A 17,588-nucleotide genomic window follows, 5' to 3' on the forward strand; every position below is an offset into this window, starting at 1 on the left:
ATTTTTCTCTTCATTTTCTGAGTATGAGGTTAAGTTTGAGGGTCTATATTGTTCAAAACCCTAGCACCTCTGCTTTGATAAATAAATGCTCAGACTAAGTCGATAAACTCACGTGATTTGGAGACCGAAGCTCAGACCTCCATTTTGCCACTTTCTATGTCTACAACTAAAAGCAAGATTTGGGGATCGAGGGAAAAAGATCTGGGGGGAGGGGTAGCGCTGAGCAAATAAGAGAACCTTAGAGTTTCTTGAGAAAGTTAAAGCTTTTTCATAAAGAAGCTTTATAAACCTGAGGCCATATTAATCTATTCAGTTGACATTTTATTTAAGCACCTATAATGAATTTTGAGTGGCAATAGGTCCTAGGGTACCCTAGTGAATATAACAAAGTGTTTGGTGTTTTTTATTCTATTATTAGAATATCTGGGGAACACCCTCAGAAGAGTAACCTCAAATGACCTGATGTATGCAAAAACCGGACTTAAGGGAGCTTTTCAAATGAATTTGCTTGATTAGAAAAATAAAAGGACTAAGGGATAAGCTCTAATAACTTTTTTAAAAAGTTTACAATGTCACTTTAAGGTGAACTTAGGTCAGCCAATATGAAAGCAAAAAAAGAAGAGTGAGCTTCAAGTTATATAGAAGGAAAGAAAAATGGTTTGGGGGAAAGATTAGGAAGAAAGAACTTTTTACAAAACAGTAGGGCTGGTGATGGAATTCTTCTGCTATTCTGCTAAAGGTATTTGGAAAGTGATTAGCTAATTCTTTCTCAATGGGTTTAAAGAAACAAATACAAGTGGGGTGTAGCACAGTCATTTTTCTGAAGTTCCACTTCTAGAATTCTGTGAATGGTAACTAGGTGGATTAAAAGACTTTTCTTCTTTATCCCTTATTTGGCTGATAAGTCTTGTTCCAGATTTGGAAACTCATAGGCATTGCTATGAAATGTATCATAGACCATGACTAACTATGAAAGGGACAAGTATGTAAATTGCCTTACCAGTGAAAAATCCTCTGCCTGTCCTCCTTCTTTTTCTGAGACAAAAATTCAGTTTTTTCTCTCTGATTCATATCCTGAGGAAATCAGATCACAAGATGGCTATGTTCAATAAAAAATATCTCCAACCCCTACACTTTGAGAATGTAAGCTCTTTTTAATCCAGATGTTCATGATCCTTCCAAGAAAGCCTTTTCTTCAGAAGAACTTGGTGCCATTTCAGATAGCTAAAAGAGTCAGAACGTCATTCACATGAGAAATTTGCACAATAATTTCCTTTATCTTCTAATAGGTCTAGAGAGTGTCTGCCAATGGCGGCCCACTGGTGTTGGGTATACTAGGCACGTTTCTAAAGTAACAGTTGACAGTAATTGAATTCTTACTAGGTATGGAGTCTCATTCTAAGTTTCACATGCATTTTTTCATTGAATCCATTTAATTCAAACTACTTCAGGAGAGAAATCCTATGACAGACCCTGCTTCACAGATAGGGAAATGAGTCTTAAAGAGGTTAACTTGCTCAAGATGATGGCGCAATGCAGAGATGATATTCAAACCCAGACCTGTAGGACACCAGAACATAAACTAGTGATTACTCGCATCATGTATTCCTTGAAAAAGATATAGTATCTCCATTATGTAAAAGAAAATGGAACCTCAGGGTGCCTGGTTGGCTCAAGTGATAAAGTATCCAACTCTTGGTTTCGGCTCAGGTCATAATCTCAGGGTTGTGAGATCGAGCCCTGTGTCAGTCTCCACACTCAGCGCAGAGTCTGCTTGAGATTCTTTCCCCCCCTCCCTTACCCTCCCCTCCCCCGCTCTTCCCCTTGTTCACATGCTATTTGTCTCTCTCTCTAAAATAAATAACTAAAATCTTTAAGGGAAAAAAACAGAAAATGGAATCTCAGAGAAGATAAGTAACTTGGTAAAGAACACACATACTGTTCATACTTCTTTGGTCTGGGACTGGACTCGGGTCAGTTGGACTCAAAACATCCACGTTCTAGATATACAGACATTAAACCCACATTCACTCCATGCAAAGTACTCTTAAACCCATTCAAATACATAAGTGTCAACTCTGTACAGAGCACTGCACGTGAGATTTTGAAGACAATATGAAATATTTAAATATATTGTCCCTACCTCTGATAAACTTTAAATTCTAGCTGGCAGAAAAGATACACAGATGAATGGAATGAGGTCAGCTCCAAAGCCCTGTGTCATCATAGGTAAAATCAAGTCCTATGAACTGAATAAATCTGAAGAGATGCAGGGGAAATCAGTGATAAGAGAAGAAAGCTAGCATAAAAACCTCTGAGAGAATGAATAAAACAAAACATGTGTTGAGGGGAGTGAATCCCACTGTCTAGTATCTTCCTGTTTTGTGGGTAGGAAAAAAAGGGATGCTTTGGAGAGGTTACGGAAAGAAAACACAGTCTTAGCACTTTTTAGAAACAGTTTTTTAAAGATACGGCTCACGGGACACTTGTGTGGCTCAGTTGTTAGACATCTGCCTTTGGCTCAGGTCATGATCCTAGGGTCTTAGGATCGAGTTCCACATCAGGCTCCCTGCTCAGTGGGGAGCCTGCTTCTCCCTCTACCTGCTGATCCTCCTGCTCGTGCTCTCCGCCCACCCATCAAATAAATAAAGAAAATCTTTAAAAAAATAAATAAAGATTTAAAAAATAAAGATACCATTCACAGTCACAGAGCAACGGACAGACTGAAGGAGAGGAAATGATTTTTCTGTGATTATGGCTAAAACTACTGGCTATTACTCTGTCTCTGGCGAGTAGGTTTCTATTGGGTCCCATCTAATACAAACTATAATAGTTACCAAATCACACCCAGACTCATTCTTTACAAAGGAAAGAAACAGAGCAGAGAGGAGGAAGAAGCAGCATCAACCTCAACATTTTCAATGGATTTTCCATGAGCACTATCCAATCTAATGGAAAAGAAGAAAAACTTTTTTTTTTTCCTGAATTAAACTTGGAAATGGGGCTTTACTGGATGAATGCACTAGAAGACCGCTTATTGTAGCCTCCCTTCCTGGAAACCTCTAATTTAATAAAGAATGGGATATTTAAGAGAACCATTGGGATTGAAACTTCTCTAAGAACAGCATTTTCCAAACTGTACTGTGGAGGAACAAGAGGTACTCAAGAAGCTAATGAGTATTACTAAGTAAAACAATCTTATAGCTAAATAACTCTGGGAAGCAGAGTTCAACTTTTTTTTGCAGCCTTCGGTATGTTAATATGCATTTTGTATCTCCAGTGGGGATATAGTCAAAATTTCTCAACTTGTTTGACTGAAGAACTACCTTGTTATTTGGTGGAACTTGTGTTAACATCTCATGGACCTAGTGTTCCAAGGAAGGAGCCAGGTTCTCCTTCCTCAGGTAAGTTTTAGAAAGGCAGCCATCACAAGAGTGAGGTCCAGGTAGATCAAACCCTGGGTGCAGAGAGAGGACTACCAACTCGCCATGTCTTCAAACCCATGAGTCTCCACATCCAGGTTCTGTGTGCTATTCACTGAATGAGAATGAGTGACAAATCTCCAACGCCTTATCCCATGCTTCTCAGGGCGGCCTTCACAGAAACATAGTAAAGCATTAGAGTCATCCTCTCCAGTAAGGATCAGCTCAGAGTTAGCACTGGTGGTAGACGTGGACAACAAGGCAAGCGTTTCTTTCCACACACTAGGCAAGAGCTCTGGAGAACCGAAGGAGTGCATGGCATAAAGATTATTCACTGATTTTCCTGAACATACTGAATCAACTAAATTTTAGTTTTTCATCAATAATCATTGAGATACACCCGAAGAGTTCAGATCCCTTCATTCTGTATCTGTTGGATGGACTTAGCCGCCTTCTCCCACACCTGACCAGAGGTAAGATGGGCTCACACAGGCCACATAGGGATTACATTTCTTCAGGTCCTTTGTACCAGCACAACTCTTTAAAATGCCATGATTATTTATGACCATTTAAAAGAAGGAAATCATGGCATTGAAGGAGAACTTTTACCTCATAAGGTTCTATTGCTAGAAGGAAATCCTTAGGCAAACCTGCCTACAAAAAATGCAGTTCCCTTAGCAGAGAGAACACCTGATAGTCACAACATCTAAATGACTTAATCCCCCACAGGTCACATGTCCAGCTGAGTCCGACCACATACCCTGAGGCAGTGTTTCTCTACCAGATCCTCAGAATCAGCAATGAATAAGAAGCCAACATCCACTCATTAACATGCATTCTGCAATAGCATTAACCAAAATTTTGAGCCAGTAAGTAAAATTAACGCAACACTTAGCATGAATATCATATCTTTCTATGTAACTATATTTATGCATCTTTTCATATCTTCCAAATACTCTTGTCAATTAAGAACTCTCTGTCTTAAAGATAATCAGATTTAAAGAATAGCAAGTTTATAAATGGGCCTTACAGTTTTCTAAGTACTTTCATTTACGTGTCTTATTTTATCAGTATAAATCTGAGAGTCTTCAGAATGATAAAGTAGAGATTGAGAAAGTATCACCAGGTTAATACCTGGCAGAGTGAGATTCAAACTCAGACTCTCTAATTTCAGATTTAGTACTAACTCCCCGTGAGGTGAATCAATACCCACATTTTTTTTGAAGGATTTCCTTTGTCAGTCCCTGGTGATCTCAATCTTTCCATACCCCTAGTGGACTGTACTGTAAAATTAAGACGTCATTGGAAAGTTATTTCCCAATTATTTCACGTATTTCTGTCTTACCTCTGCCATTCAAACAGAAGCCTTTGATTACATCCTACTTTCAGGCATCCCTGAGCTTTGCATAGGCTGTTCCTATGGCAAAGAATACTCCCTACCCCCAACCCCCACAGGAACAGGTTCAATCTTCCTATTCAGCAGGACCCAGAACCTACCAGGCGCAGCCTCCTTCTACCTCTTAGAAACGTCCTCTGGCCTTCTCCCTCTCCCCATCCTTGTTTAGGGAGGGGACTACACTCTGTGCTTGGGGCTCCCGTAGCACCAGCACAGATGCCGGTGGTGTTTTCATCCCACCCACTACCCTGCAAGTGTCTGTTTATTGTATTCATCATGTTTCCCTCTTGACCTTGACCATCTTGAGAACAGGGATCTTGGGCTACTTGTCTTTCAATCCTCAGAGCCTAGTACACAGTAGGCTGTTGATAATTAATAAATAAATAATCTGATAAATAGATCTGATAAATTGACACCAAGCCAATTAAGGCAGTTAGTGTCTTTGAGGAGCTTCCAATCTCCCGGGGAAGAGAGGTCTGTAAATAGACCAGGGCCAGCGTCATGAGGAGCTCTATTTCCCGGTACAGATGGGTTCCAGGTGCTGTGGGAGCACAGACAGGAAGGAATTGTGCTGCCCAAGCAGGCTGCCCTCGGAGACAGTGAAGCTGAGTAGAGCCTCCAAGAAGAGTAGAAGGTCACCAGCCGATGTGTATGGAACGAGAGGAGGCGGCTGGGACTGGGAGACAAATGGGGACGGCAGGCTTTAGCGGGGCTCTGTTTTGTTGGCTCTACAGCAACCCCTTCTCTGGATGAGCTGCCCTTCTCTCCGGCTAGCCTCCTGGTGCTAAGAGGACCCACCAGCCACGGAATCTTGTTTTCCTTTGCACAGGGAACTTTCCAGAAGTTGTACAAATTTCTCCAGGCTCATGGAGAAAGCAGATGGGAGAGAATAAAACTGACCCAGAGAGGGAAGCTGAAGACAAAGTTGGAGAAAGTGTGTCATGGTAACTAGCACCTGAGTCCCCGATTTTGGTAATTTCTGGAGGTTGGTATACCCCTGCCCTTCCAGAATGTGGTTTTATACCTCAACTAAGTCAGGATGGGTTTCTGTCACTTGTGAACACAGAATCCTGATCAACACCAAGACCTTAAAAAGGGACTCTCCCACAACAAATACAGAGATAGGCACAGAGTAACTCCTCTATATTTTATTCCTCAGATGGAACATTCCATCATCTAGTTCCATCCCTTAATAAAGGATGGAATAAGTTGGAGACAGAGGCTTAGGCACCTCTCCAAAGCCACTCCCCCGGCCACTCAAAACAGAGTCTACACCAGAACCTGAACTCTCTTCTCAGAACAGTGTTCTGTTTACAACAGAGCACTGCCTTGCCATTTGCTGGCTAATTAGCCTTAAGGTAAGAGGTGATCTTGGGATTCAGCTGTGGTAAAAAAAAAAAAAAATGAATAAATAAAAATGGACAAAGAATTCATGATGTGAATATGAGGTGATGACATTATTGTTTTTTAATTCATTCAACAAATCGCCCCTGACATACACCTGTTTCTGTGGTAGGCTGGTATTTTGAAACAAACAAGGCATGTTCCTCGACCTCAAGTAGCTCACCAAGGAGAGTGAGAAACAGTCCGGCTTACCAGAGCTCATGTGCCCTCAAGTTAGCCATCTGCAGGAATATAAGCTTATGACTTTTGCAATTGCCACTAAGGTCTTTTTGACCAGTTATGAGCCAAACAAAAATGTCACCTCATAATTTCATAGCTGCATTTAAATTCACTTTTAATCAAAAATGGTATCATTCAGCAGGACCAATTAGATATGGCATTTGGTTTTTTGAAAATGCAAAACATCATGCAAAGACAAGGATTTTCCTCTACTAAATATATCCAAAAGAATATGCTATAGGTTCTGAGGTCTTCTTAAAGATGTCGTGTCCGAGGCTAGGCAGCATCACTACCCAAAAGGAAACTATATTCAGGATGGGTAAACTTTTATGTATTGTTAAAATAATGAGTTCTAGAATTTATATTAAATTTCCAGACAGGCACATATGTGCCCAGAGGCAGGTGCCAGGATCACCTTAAGTCACCTTGAGTCCCTTCCAGCTCTGTGATTCTGCAGTTGCTTATACTGGATCTCTCCAAGTCTGTGATGGGCTGAAGAGCTATTCCTGTCCTAGTTCTTTTCCTTATATAGGTCAAATCCCATTCCATCGAGTACCATAACAATAACCACCTCATGGCCTGGTTACTTCAGACAACCTGATAAAATGAGAATCAAGCATGACCTCCAAGTCAGAGTTGGCTGTTACAGAATTTGACCTGAATATTATTTAAGCAAGGAGGGAGCCAGTATATTGAGTTTTTATGTTCATGGCACTGGGCCATCGCAGAACACTCAGACAGAAGGTACGGAAAAATCGTCAGAGTCCGAACCACAACACTCACAGTTTCCTGATGGACGCTGAAAAATCAGAATGTCTGGGAACTCAGTTCTCGGTATCTCTATGTGAGAACAGTATCCATCTTCTGCCTGTTAACTCCAGCCAAAGAATGTCAAGGCAACTTGTACATCTTAATTTGGGTCTATATATAAGCGTTCTTGTCATATTGAGTACCCCCAAACCTGAGGCATCTTTCTCCATTCTTTCCCCGAGGGCTGGATTCATGCTTCCTTCTGTCTATGTTCTTTTTTTTTTTGGAACAAAGTGCTAGTTGCTACTCTCTGAAATGTTCTTCTTCAAGAATGTAAACTGCCTGAGGGTAGAGATTTGCTTGTTTGGTTCTCAAGTGTATTTAATATTTGGATCTTCTTTCTAGGATAAAAACTCCCCAAAACTATGAAATCTCACATCTAGAACAATGCCGGGCAAACAGGAAGTGCCTGATAATTATTTGTTGAATGAATGAAAGGATGAATACATGATAAACAGTTTCAGACCTGTTGTCAAAGCCACGCTTCCACTCTCAAAGCAATTACGGCTCCTTCTTCTGACCCTCTGGTACTGTTTCCATTTCTTTATTATAGCATTTGTTGGATACTCTACCTCTTCTTTTTTTAAAAAAAAATTATTTTATTTATTTGCCAGAGAGAGAGAGATCACAAGTAGGTAGAGAGGCAGACAGAGAGAGAGAGGGAAGGAGGCTCCCTGCTGAGCAAAGAGCCTGATGTGGGGCTTGATCCCAGGACCCTGAGAACATGACCTGAGCTGAAGGTAGAGGCTTAACCCACTGAGCCACCCAGGCGCCCCTCTACCTCTTTTTGACGCTGTTTTCCCAGATAAACTGGGGAAGATTTTAGGTCAGGAACCATGTTTTGCAACTCCACATTCTCTGTGCCTAAAACAGTAAGAGTTCAATCAATGTTCCTGGCTTGAACAATTGAAAGAATGAGTAAAAATATTTCTCTTATAACAATGAATACTGAAGAATTGTGATTTAACATCATACCTCAAATTTTGCCTGGACTCCAGAGCTTTCCAAGCTGAAGAAGCTGTGAGTCACTGGGCTTAGAGGGGAGGGGTGTTTGTTTGTGGAGGGCTTGTTTCCCGACCTCAATGAATCACATGTATAATCACCCCAACTGCATCCTGTCTGGGGAAGTAACCAAAACCCCTATTTCTGGCCCCAATGGCTTTTTGGTTTTATGAGTAAATGCCATTGGCATGCCATTAAATTAAGTGGCCTCAGAAAGCCCTCAGCCAGGGCTATAACCTTATTATAATCAGGTTATAGAGGAGCTGTCTCTTGAGGAGAGCAGAAGATGAAGGTGTAAACTTCTCATCCTACCTGGCCCACTGCTTTAGCTGCTCACTGGTGACCTGGCCTCCAAGACCTTTCCAAACATCTGCTACATCTTTTCTCAGATCACAGGTATGATCATGCAATTTTCCTGCAGAAAAACATGGACTGATTCTCATCATTCACATAGTAAGAACCAAACTTCTTAACCTACACTTCAAGGCCCTCTAGAATCTGACTCTGACCTATTTTGCTGACCTTATCTTCCTCCACTCCTGTGTAACAAGATGCTTGAAATGCAGTGAATGGTTTTCTGATCACACAAAAGTCCTCTGCTTTGCTCTATGACTTTGTTCTCTCTGCTTGCTCCTAGAACGCCCACCTACTTCCATTCCCAAATGCCTAAAACCCATACATGCTCAGGTCTCAGAAAATGCAAACTTCTTCCACAAGATCTTCAGTGACTGTCTAATAAGAAACAACTTCTCCTTCGAGCACGCTCGGATTTTGTTTGTACTTCCATTCTGTTACTTATTTCTAATTTGTACTATAAACACAAATGTACACGCTTGTTTCTCCAATAAATCAGTTAGTAGAGTATCTGGAGCTTAGTCAACGTGATACTCCTTCCACTCCTTGTAGCACCTACCACAGTGGGCACTCCAGATGAAGGTTGGTTGGGTGGAAAAAGTGAAGTTGTTTCAATCCTCATCTTTGGCTTGGAACCTACAGGGAAGGTTTGACATAGGAGTGTCTTATTGCCATCTCTCTTATTGTCTCCCTTACTTCCATTCCAAGAAAGCATTAAGGTTAACAAAACCTTTGGTCTCTGTAAACAACGTGCTTTAGGTCTATGGATCTCAAAGGCAAGGTCTTCCTTCCAGGTTTCCTTGTTCCTAGTATCTAGCACCTCATGGCTCACCTTGCTAGTAGATGAAAAGAGCTCAGGGCGGGGTGGGGGGAGTATAATTTTGATAATAAACCGAGTAAAAGCAGTGTGTAATTAAGAGGGGATTTGCCATTTCAAAAAGCAAACTTAAAAGAAAAAAAAAAAAGATAGCATATTCCAAAAACAAAGACGTCTCTGTTTCCTCTTGTTACAGAATATCCATGCCACGGTGCCAATTTTGGGGCGGATACATTCCTTCAGTATGGATAAGTGAGAGTTGAGGCAATAAAGCTTAGCTTTGTTTGACTGCAAAGCATTTTTTTCCCTCCTTTCTGTTTATTAGTATTGCTCTGATGATGAGAAGAGGGACGCAGACGCAGAAGGAGCGTAAAATCACCCAGGCCAAGGTCAGATAAGAGGGAACGGAATGTCAGGAGTATCGCTTCCTCTCCTATCCTATGGTAATGACCACATCTGGGTGGCTGAAAGAGACAGGCAAGCATGACTGTGGCTTGAGAGCCACCTCCACTGCTGCTCCAATGGCGGCCCTTAGGGCAGCACCCTTCCGTCTTTGGAAGCTCAAGGTCTACCTACACCAGTTAATGGCCGTATGGCCATGGGAAAGTTTGCAATGTCTTCATCAGTGACAGGAGGATAATAATACTGTTACAAAATAACAGACTTGATAAACTGTAAGGTGCTGTTCAAATATTAGTTGGTGTTGTGAAATTCAAAGATAACTTGTTTTTCATCATCCTACCACTGGGGTTGGCAAAGTTTTTCTGTAAAGGGCCAAATAATAAATATTTTAGGACCCTTTGTGGCTACTGGACTGTCTTTGGAGTAGGCAAGCAGCCACTGACAATATGGGAATGGAGAGCTGTGCTTTGTTCTGATAAAACTTTATTCGCAGAAAGAGGTAGCAGACTGGATTTGGCCCATGAGCCCTATTTGCAAATCTCTGCCCTACATCTTTGGACAGAATGAACACCAGAGGAAGACAGAGGGCCATATCTAAAACCCTTCCTGCTGTGAAGAATGATATTGTCAGTTTTTCTGAGCAATCGTCCTGAGATTTTCAGACTTCTCTTTAAGGTAGTTTTTAAAACAGAATTTCCATTTTGTCCATTCATCTTCGTCATCATAAACATCACTTTGTACCTAATCTAGAAGTATTACCAGACCCCTAGTTGACCACGTCTACCACTTGGCCACACTCTCTTCTGGGAAAGACAGCTCTGATTATTGTTAAAGAAAATATCCATCATACTTGTGGTGAAAGGTCACTACATTTTTTAACAAATTGGTCCTTTGAGCAAGATGAATTTTAATGGATTGGTTTATTAACCTAAAGGTTGAACCAGGCTGAGAGTAACTGAATGATCTGTTCATAATTAGTATTATTTATAATTATTTTGCTTGGGAAAAAATATCACCTGAAATGTCAGGATGTTTTTTTTTTTTTAATTGCTTCAGATGAGATTCAAAATAATTGACTTTGCAAATGTATTTGAAAAAAACTCATTTAAAAATATCTGGAGCTGCTGAGCATCTGTCTGGAAGAGGCAGTATTGATATTCATTACTAGGAACAGAGAAGAAATTGATCCATGATTTTTTTTTAACCACATGAAGTGTGTATTGCGGTCACTGCTGGACTCCAGAATTGCTGAAATGCTGATACGGTGCTGTGCTCATTCCTCTTCCCCATTAACTGTGCTCTCTGAGTGAGTATGCTGCATGAATGTCAGCCCATGTGTTTTCTCAAATCTACATTTGCATGTATTTTGTATTAAAAGGGGAATAAGTACCTGCTGGAAAGAAGGAACGTCTATATATGTTTACAGTGGCTTTAGAAAAATACAGTCTGTGGACCTATGATGCAGCTAGGCACATGCTTTAGAGAGCATACAAACTTTTTGAAGGAGAGTAGGTGTATGACTTAAACTTAACACTCTCTATCGATATTTAATTTATTAGTCAGTTGGGGGACAAGAAAAGAAATAGGAGAATATATGAACATCAGGGACAGGCAGCTCTTAAAATAATTACAGTTGTGAAATATGGGGAGGTCACTAGTAAGGGATGCAGCAGAACACTGACAATGCCTTATATATAATTATATAACGCTGTAGAGTTACAGACTTCTGGAGTGTTCTGGTGTAATCTCATGTGTGCTTCACAGGTATAGTTGGATGCAGTAAGAAAGGGTAGTAGCAACTTCATCTGAGATGGAAAGAGAAGGCTCAGGGGGGTCAAGGGATTCATCCACGGTCCACACTACCTTCCTCATACACCACGCTGCCTCTGGAACCCAAAGAAAGGGTGAATGTGTCCACAGGTACCAAAGCCAACTCCATCCTTCGTGGGTTGACTGAAAGAGTCTGATCCTGAGCATAAACCCCATCTGAGATATTTTAATGAGTAAGTAACAAGTAGTCCGGAAAGAACATTCCAGGCAAGGAATATGGCAATGGGATTATAAACACAGCCTCTTATTTGCTTCTTCCAAGTCAAGTCTGATCAGGTGCCTGAGACACATTGTGACATGTATGCCAGCAGCACAGTGTCGAGGACACAGACAAATCCCTCGTCCAGATAGCCAAGCAGACACCATCAATCATCATCTGCATGTTTGTGAACTAGGAAATTGGAGCTCAGACTAGGGAAAGAGAATGTATGAAGGTGGCTAAAAGGGAAAGAACACAAAGTTTCCCACTTAACTGCCAAAGAGGTTGCTCTAAAAAGGGATGTGACAATTAGAGATCATGTACTTAAATTTTCCCACAAATAGTACACGCATGTTCCTCCAAAGCTCAGTAGAAAAATACCCCACTGAGAAGCGTAAGGGTATATTAACTGATTAATTATTATTAATGCCATCTTTTATTTAGCTAGCAATTATAATCTATTAGGAGCATTTATTCACATTATCTTACTTATTCAATCCTCAGAAAAATCCTATAAGGCTCATCAGTAATGTATTATTATCTCCCTTTTATAGACAAAGAAAAAGGGGATTCCGACGTCTCCTTGCTTAAGCTAATCTGGCTAAGTAGCAGAGTGAGCACTTCTGACTCCTGGTCCATTACCCAGAGCGACTGCGGGAGCCTGGAGGGAAGAAGGGGACCATCTGAGACAGTAGCTGGGAGCAGAGAGAACCTGAAAAGGCCATCAGACCAGAATTCCTTCCAGTTTAGAAAGTCCAGAGTCCGGAGTGGGTGTGGCTACATGACATACAAGGCCCAGGCTTAGACAGACTTTCAGGCATATACCGACTCGCTCTGAATCTTCTTGGGCAGCTGAGCACCCGCTCTCAGACTCGGCCTCTCCTGTCCTCTGAAGTTTCTGGGCGGCAGAGTTGGAGCCAACTTCAAGCTAGTTTAAGTCTCTGAGTCAGTTCACACACCCTCCCTCTCCGCTCCGGCTCCGCAGTCAGCCTTCCACATCACATCCTAGGAACATTTTTGTTCTTTTGCACTCCTTTTGGGGGCACCTCCCTCTGCTTTCCCTCAGTCTCTCTGCACTGCCTTTCCCCCCTTAATCTCTCCTGACTCTCCCTGGTCTACTCCACCCACCCTCCCACCATCAGGGAACTCTGTGCCTTTCGACACCCCCGCCCCCCAACTCCCGTGAGCCCCTCCATCGTCCTCTCCCGGGCACCTACCTGGGCTGTGCAGTCACGGGCACCTCCTTGGTTCTGCCTGTCTGAGGCCGCCTGCCTCCATCCAGGGCCTGGGAGCCAGTAAAGTCTTCAAGCTCTTTGTTACTTTTCCTTCTTTGTGGATCATGCTAGGTAATTAATAACAAACAATACAAGATGGCATCAGCTGTGGTGCTCGGCTGCAGCCTCCAGAAGTGTTATTTCAGACCCCAACATTGCAACAAAGAAATCTCACAGTTGGGTCAAGCGCGAAAATCAGAGGACAGGAGGAGAAAACTTCAGCTTCCAAAATTCCACTGCCCTCCGGGGGCTCCCCCTTGTGGGAGATGCGGGGCATGGCAAGGAAGGACACAGCTGGGCCGGAGCCTTGGAGGGAGGAGGGCCAAGAGCAGAGTGCACGCCTGGGGGTGGGGGGGTGGGGGGGGAGTCAGGCTCCACCAGGAAGAAGCGCCTCTGTGTCTCTGTGTGACACAGAGCTGAAACCCTCCGTCATTCATCAGGGGAATATTCTGGGGGAGACAGAGCTCTCCGTGCCTGGAGGTCTCTGAGCCCAGGTGAGTGCGGCGTGAGTCATGGGCTTGCACATAGGCTCTGTATGGGAAGCCGTGATTGGCAACCATTTGCCTCCGCCTCATGCCCAATTCCCTCACCCGCACAAATGCATCATAAAGTCAGACATTCACACGGGGCTGTTCTGCAGAGATAGGCGTGGTCTCCGTCCTCTGAGCAGAGTTAAGGTCCAGCCTCCAGGACTCTCCCCAGTGTAGGTGCACCGCCTTTTGGAACCTGGCAATTTACCGCTCCCCACCTTGATGGAAACAATGTATGTCCAAACAGTAACTTTCTCCAGAGAGATACAGTCTCATTCATTCTCTCCTACCCTGGCAGTCAGGTAGGAAATCAAATATATTAATTACTCTTTTCTGCAAACAGAACCAGAGGCTCACATAGCCAAGTAAGGTGTCCAAGGCACTAGGAAAACTGTCAGTGGAGCTAAGGGCTTAGCTTTCCTGCCTTCCCCCTGCCCAGTGTGTCTAGACTATATGCTCTGTCTCTGGAGAGAACAGGAAATGATGCTCACTGCCCTTCCCCAGTGCAGGGCCATGAGCGGCACGATTAGGAGCACTGACGGACTCCCCAGCCATGAGGACGGTGTGCTGCGTATGACATAGATAGAAAGTCCCAGACAGCCTGCAGGAGAGAATTCGTCATCGTGTAAAATGTCAAAACAACCAATGGCCTATTGGGGTTGTTACTGGGCTCCTTATTTTCCCAGAACCAGGGCTGGCAGTGGGGATGGAATAAAGACACTGTGCAGAAGGACAGCAGTGCCCTGGCCAGAGCTCGCCATGTGGGTTGTGACCTGTGACATCATTACACCATCATGCCAGTTCTAAGACCTTGGTTGTGACGTTAGGTTAACTCCATTTTATGGACGGAGAAACTGAGGTCACAGTGGTTAACAGGCCATGAAATAAGTGGCAGAGATAGGGATCAAGCCTAAATCTGTTTAAGCCGAGAGCTCTTCTCACCATATCACATTGCCTCATCGACTCTTCTAGCTGTCCTGGCAAGGGAACTCTGGCCAGGGGGTCAACCGAAAGCATCCCATATTAGTTTCAGCAAACCAATCTCAAGCTGCTTCCCACTGATCCCTACTAAATTCCACTCACTCCTTGATGTTGGTGGCAGCTCTATACTGAATCACGTGGGAAGACTGAGCTTGGAATAAAACCATAAAACTCCATGTATTAAAAACCTTCCTCACGGGCTCTTTTTCCATAAGCAATGCAGACACTGAAGGCATAAAGACAAAACAAACACCCGAGACAACAGGAGTTATGTGCCACCAAAAGGAGGAGGATGATCAGTTGATTCGTGATATGGTTCCTGATCACAGACTCAAGATCTGTTTCTCAGACCTATATTGGGCTCTGGGCTAAATAGGAAAAAAAGCAACCAGCCCCGGAGACACTTAAACTTCGTTATCAACTCAAGTCAAGTATAAAACAGCAATGAGGATTTGGAGAATTCAAGGAAAGCTGCAAAAACAAACAAACAAAACCCCCTTTCATGAAGATGGATCTAGAACTGAGGGCTTTGGGGGATAGGAATGGTGTGAAGGATGGAGTAGAAGCCCGGAGATTCTGTTCAAGGAGAATGTACCACGAGGTCGGGCACGTGACGGGCACCATGTCAGGGGCCAGAGAACAAACAGGAGGACAGATGGGGTGAGAAAGCTGGCCAGAGCACCCCATTCCAACCCTGTGCTAGACAAAATGGAGTCCACTGAAAGGAGAGGAACCAGAGCATAGAAAAGACCGGAAATCACTTGATGAGGAACTGGGAACACTGTAAGTGTTCCGGCAGATGAAGGTAAAACTCCCGATCAGAAATAATGGCTGTCCTCCACTGTCCAAAGGGCTCTCAGAAAAGGGATGGGATTTTGCTCTGCTGAGCATCAGGGAATAGACTGCAGCCAATGGGGAGAAATTTCTAAGAGGATGCTATCTGACTCACTAGAAGGAAAACATTCTGCTAGCTCAACCCTAGACTGGAAAGATCACTTTCTGTCTGGAGAAGGCTAGAAGAGCAAGTTTTTTGGTCAAGGAGAGGGGGCCATGCACACAGACCTATGGGACTGCAACCACCCGTGGGGATCCCTCTGTTTCTATGATCAACCTGAGGCCTGAAAGGAAAAGCTGGACAAAAGAAACACGATTGTGTGCGATCTGCACACAAAGCATTCGACTCCTACAGAGGGATCTCACAACCTAATAAGATCACCTCCATCCAGAGTAGCCTTGCTGCCTTGTCCTCTTTCTCCCTCGAACAGCACTATTTATTTTCACTGTCTCAGCTAATTCCAGTATTTAAGCACCTCCTAGGTGGGGCAAATGCCCTTCTGTAGAGGGAACAACACAAAGGAAAAAGTAAAACTCCTACGTTCTGTTCAGTTTAAGGAGAATCTCAGGTTTTAAAAAAGAGATTTAGAAGTCTTCTTGTTGGACGCCCGCACCCCTCCTGTTTGAATTCATTCCATATCTTCCCCAACTGAATACCACCTGATCTCAGTTTGAAAGCCACCTCCAAAGCTAATTTCACCACAGGCCATTCTAATGTGGAGTAAGCAAAAGGTACACATTCCGAATGCACCAACAAGTAAAGGAAACACAGAAAAAGAAAAATGGTACCATTAGTACAAATACAGAACCTAAGTGAATCAGGATTTTTAAAAGTCAGAATTAGAGTAAATTTTAAAAATATCATCTCTAGTTAAAATATCACCTCTAATTCTACACATTACTGGTAAAAGCGCAGGTGAAATTGTTGTGTGTTATACTGTCTTTTGCATGTGTGTGCAAGCCTTCCAGTGCATGGTGGGAGACGGAAGACTAGAGGCAAGATAACTAAACAAGGTAAAAACTGTGGGTGAGGAAGAAGTACCATGAGCTCTGAGGTCCTGGCAGGCAGCCTGTGTCTGGAACAGCCTGCATGTGGGGACCCAGGACAGGGCTGTAAATTCAAGTGGAAAGCTGGTGAGGGTGGCAGATGAGAAAAACAGTGCGTTCAAGAATGCACCTGTGTTTGAGTAGAGGGGACAGAGGGTATGAAATGGCTGAGGAAAGGACATGGAGGTTAGGGATGGAGGGGGAAAGAGAAACAGGAGATCGGTAAGGGAAATTTAAAGGTAAATTAAAATTAAAATTTAAATTTAAAGGAAATTTGAAGTGAAGAGAGAGCTTCCAGGGAGGTCTGAGAGCTGCTTCCAAGACCATGTTGGATCTCAAGAGATGGTGAGAGGTGGGGATAAGGCTGCATGATGAGGGGAAGGGAGACCTAGGCCCAGAAAAGATGTGAGTGCATGAGGCAGCAAGGAAGCTGGACTCATCACAGGACTTGGTTTCTCCATTTCTCTGACTAGCTCATTTTCCTTTTATTAAATAATATTTATTTTATTTATTTATTTGAGAGAGCGAGCAAGCAGGGGGAAGGGCAGAGGGAGCGGGAGAATGAGAGTAGAGCCCGACTGGGGGCTTGATCCCATGACCCCGGGAGAACAGGACCTGAGCTGAAATCAAGAATCAGATGCTTAACCAACTAAGCCACCCAGCTGACCCTGACTAGCTCATTTTTCAGAGGAGAGGAGTCAAGAGTACCTTTTTGGCTGTGGAAGACTGTTCATTCATCAGAAAAATCTGAATCCGTCCAGTGTTGACTAAACACCTCCCATATGTTCAGCTACGTCACAGAAATAGAAACAAAACACTACTAAGAAATCACGTTGTCAAATATCCCATAGTAATCTGTATTACTGTTAGTCAATTAACAGTCATTTGCCTAGTAACTACTATGGGTCAACGGCCATGGTAAGCACTAGGAATGCAGTTGGGACGACGGGGGCCCGCTCTCATGGAGGTCACAAATAAAGAGGAATGAGGAGAGGGCAGCCAAGCATGAAAGAAACTGGAGAGAATTCCAGGGCGCTGTGGAGAAAAATAGCAGACATACAAAACTG

General features: G+C 43.1%; 1 long non-coding RNA gene across 2 annotated transcripts in view; it reads right to left on the reverse strand.

The window, feature by feature from the left end:
* LOC116599331 overlaps positions 1-16,992 on the reverse strand; it is a 52,304-nt gene extending 35,312 nt beyond the window's left edge. Inside the window, exons 1-2 of one of the 2 annotated variants that reach the window (XR_004289311.1) lie at positions 13,305-16,986; positions 13,073-13,197 (exon numbers count right to left, since the gene is read on the reverse strand). This is a non-coding gene — a long non-coding RNA (uncharacterized LOC116599331). Of the gene's footprint in view, positions 1-13,072 lie in introns of both variants that reach the window. The other variant, XR_004289310.1, reaches the window with a different exon arrangement.
* Between the last annotated feature and the right edge of the window lie 596 nt (positions 16,993-17,588).

Source organism: Mustela erminea, chromosome 9 (genome assembly GCF_009829155.1).
Source record: "Mustela erminea isolate mMusErm1 chromosome 9, mMusErm1.Pri, whole genome shotgun sequence".
In the NCBI taxonomy this organism is placed as follows: Eukaryota; Metazoa; Chordata; class Mammalia; order Carnivora; family Mustelidae; genus Mustela; species Mustela erminea.